Genomic DNA, 3,387 nt, shown 5'->3' with positions numbered 1-3,387 from the left:
ATGATTTATTCTCCTGAAGATGGTAGAATTATTTCCATTGAAACATGTAGAGTTTTTAAAGTTTCTTTTAACTTATATTTTTTAAACTTTACAAATAAATTATTATGTAAGTAAAAAACAAAATGTTGATGTCTCGTTTTATTAATTTTTTTAAAACTTCTGAGTATTTTCAACATGGACTTTCAGTAATATTTTCATCTTGAAAGCAGAATCCAATGTTCAGTCGAAACATGTAGTATGTTCCACCATCAATTAAACTTTTCCCTTTGTTTGCCCACCTATTATTATATTAGCATAATGTGCTTCCTTATTAAAGTTTCACTCACAATAAACTTCTCTTCTAAGCCTCTCAACTTTTTCAATTGAGAATGTTTTCCAGGTTTTGAACTTGCTAAAAATTTAGGAAGATTTTTAGTAAACTTCTACAGAAACTTTAAGATTACACACTAACTTTTAACTCTGGTTAAATTTTCTTGTTGTATTTTATTTCCAGGTGCTGTTTATACTTTATTGTAATATTAGAACCAACAAAATTCACAGCACGATCATACTCAAACACTTGGGCCTTAGTACTAGATTTACTGATTGTCAATTCTTTTACATCCTATATATGAATAATTAAGTGCATATAATTTTATAACAGATAAGCTTATCTTAGAAAAGTCAATGACTAAAGAAATCAGAAAACTTGATATCTTAATTCACGAACTAGAGTTTTTGTATTACACCATCTACAGTTAAATATTACTGATAGGTCTTAATTTACTGAAGTAATGGTGGTGATGATATTGAAGCAATGTTCATGAGGCTGATAGAAAATAAATTAACGTACACGTTCAATCATACAAAATGGCATATTTGTCTAATCTACAACAAAAAGTGCTTTTTCATGACAGCATTTTTGAAGGCTGTTGTGAGTAATAAATTGTGTATAGTTTGTTCTTTGTAGTTTAGGTTTCATATTTGAAGGTGCTATGTTAATCCGTGCTGGACGTGCGCATTCTATAATCAGGTGTATGTATGTTGTATACTTTAACCCTTTTTTCTTAAGTAAAAAAGAAAGAAAACTCTAATAGGATCGACGTGATTCGTTCATTATGCGACCCAATTATTTTTTGTTTTACTTACAGACAGACATTTTAGAAACATCACCTTCATCGAAGGAGGTCTGTTTATTTTATTCTGGGTCGTTTATGTTACTGCTGGTTAATTCTTTTACAAACACATACAAAAATCGTCTTCATAAGTAGTGAAAATTGCAGAAATAAATACTAAATATGCAAAAAAAGCAGTTAAGAATTGACATATATTTATCACCTAGTGACAAAATAATGTATTAGAACCATGTTTTTTTTTGTTGGGACTACACTAGTCCCCCTTCACCTGTGAATCTTGTTCCTGCTGCCCCTTGGTAAAAATTTTCACAGCTGGTTGAAGAGGTGGAGGCCAAGTTGGATGGGGACTAAGAACTGCTGCTATAAGAACTGAATAAAGTTCTAGCCGACAAGAACGGTCTGAGTAGGGAACTGGTAGGTTGTTGGGATTCTGTTGCACTTGATGTAGTAGGTGAATTACCTTATGATGGATATCCTAAAAATTACAAAATCAAAAAAGAAGTAATTTATACATAAAAATAGAGAAAAAAAAAGCAATGATAATCTCATAATAAATAGGAATTCTTATATTCATAAGCCGTAAAATTAGTCTTACACAATCAGTGTCACTAGCTTAATGGCTTCACCCAACAACTTTAAGTCGTAAGTCCACAAATTCCATAAAAGCACACACAAACACTAAGTAAAATAAAATATGCATCATCATCATTTGTTTTCACTAGCAGCCACTAGGTGGTGTAAAAATGATTAAAAATGACAAACTGCAATCAGTGATGGGTCACGTGTCAAAGGCCATGTCATCACGTTTGTTGACTTGCATTAAAAATTTTATTGAACTACTATTTTATGAACTTGTGTCAATATGTTTGTATCAAATTGTAGATTATAATTCAAATTTTAGTATTGTATGTTACTTAACTTCTTAATTTAAAAGTAAATATGAAAAAACACAGTTAAATATAGTTTTTTTGTGTGTTACGTGGTACGTTGAATGCAGCACTGGTTCAAATTAGATGTTTGTGAAGTCAAAATACTAAGTCTATAGTTTCATAAGAATTAGAAACTCAAGCTACCATATTAACAAGCTAGAATATAAAATAAGAACCTCCTAGCTTTTCTATTTTCTAAGATATTGCTGATGTTATGAATCAAACACAGTGGCCCTCCTCTTTCCATTTTTAGAAATGCTCCCTTATATACACTTACTTCTACATATATGACAAGAATAACCAATCAAAAGCTCAGAATGTCCCCTTAGTGGTTTTCTCAGCCATTTTGATGTGTTATAATCTCATTCTTTTCACACATTATTTCAAATGATAAGGTAAGTCTTTAGTGAACTCGAAATTTCATATTTTTTAAGACCCAATTACAGCTTAGTCACTATGCTTGATAAGTTATAGTGAAATTCTATTGTATTGATATAGTAATTTATGATTTTTTGGTAGTTATTTAAAAAAAAAAATATGTATATATATATATATATATATATAACCTAAAAAATTTTTCTATTCACATCCTCCACGAGGTAAATTTCGTAAGGCTTAGCAACCTACAACAAGCAGCAAAGAATACAAAGGTCATAACTAGAAGAGATAATTGTTTGCATTACTTCTTTATTTACTGTTCTATGGTTTAAGAAAAATAAGTTTAAGAACTTATTTCTAGATAGTATTAATGTATATACATATATAATGTATAATAAATGTTTTCGTGTTATAATTTGTAGTCATTCTAGCATAATTTAAATTTATTTACCAATTTTTTATGGTGGGTGGGAGAGCAATGAAAGTGTTCCAAAATACATCTTTTGCCAATTCAATGTGCAAAGCATCACTTTTTTCAAATAGTTTTTAAAAATACAATAATGAATTATTAAAAATTATAATAGATAATGCCACAAAAAATCCTACCTTGTGGATATCTGGTTTAAGAAGACACCCCACTGCATATAGGAGGGTCTTCAATGCTGAAAAAAAAGAAGATTTACTCAGTTTAAAATCATAATGTAAAACAGTATGAAGAGAATTATGTCACATGATTGAAAGGATATTATTGTTTACTGTTTTTGATTCAGTGGCTCAGCAGTATGTTTGAGAGCTTATACACTAAACATCAAGTTTCGATATCCTTGGTGGTCAAAGCACAGATAACTTATTGGGCCGCATTACTCTTAAAAACACACACAAAAAGTTTTGATTCCTCAAGAAGTAGCCATATAAACAGGAAACTGACTGGCTTATTTATCCAAGATGTTTCATGTCTAATATTA

At 29.9% G+C, this 3,387-nt stretch overlaps 1 protein-coding gene across 1 annotated transcript in view; it reads right to left on the bottom strand.

Annotated features, from left to right (window-relative positions):
• The window catches only part of LOC111088297 (protein Ycf2-like), an 11,419-nt gene extending 8,310 nt beyond the window's left edge, over positions 1-3,109 (bottom strand). Inside the window, exons 1-2 of the mRNA XM_022397993.1 lie at positions 3,029-3,109; positions 1,384-1,590 (exon numbers count right to left, since the gene is read on the bottom strand). The gene's annotated coding sequence lies outside the window, so the exon portion shown is untranslated. The remainder of the gene's footprint in view (positions 1-1,383; positions 1,591-3,028) is intronic.
• Positions 3,110-3,387: the final 278 nt, after the last annotated feature.

This window comes from Limulus polyphemus, unplaced genomic scaffold (genome assembly GCF_000517525.1).
Source record: "Limulus polyphemus unplaced genomic scaffold, Limulus_polyphemus-2.1.2 Scaffold3499, whole genome shotgun sequence".
NCBI lineage: Eukaryota > Metazoa > Arthropoda > Merostomata > Xiphosura > Limulidae > Limulus > Limulus polyphemus.
Note: the sequence above shows the minus strand (reverse complement) of the source record. Positions and strands in the feature narration are given on the sequence as shown.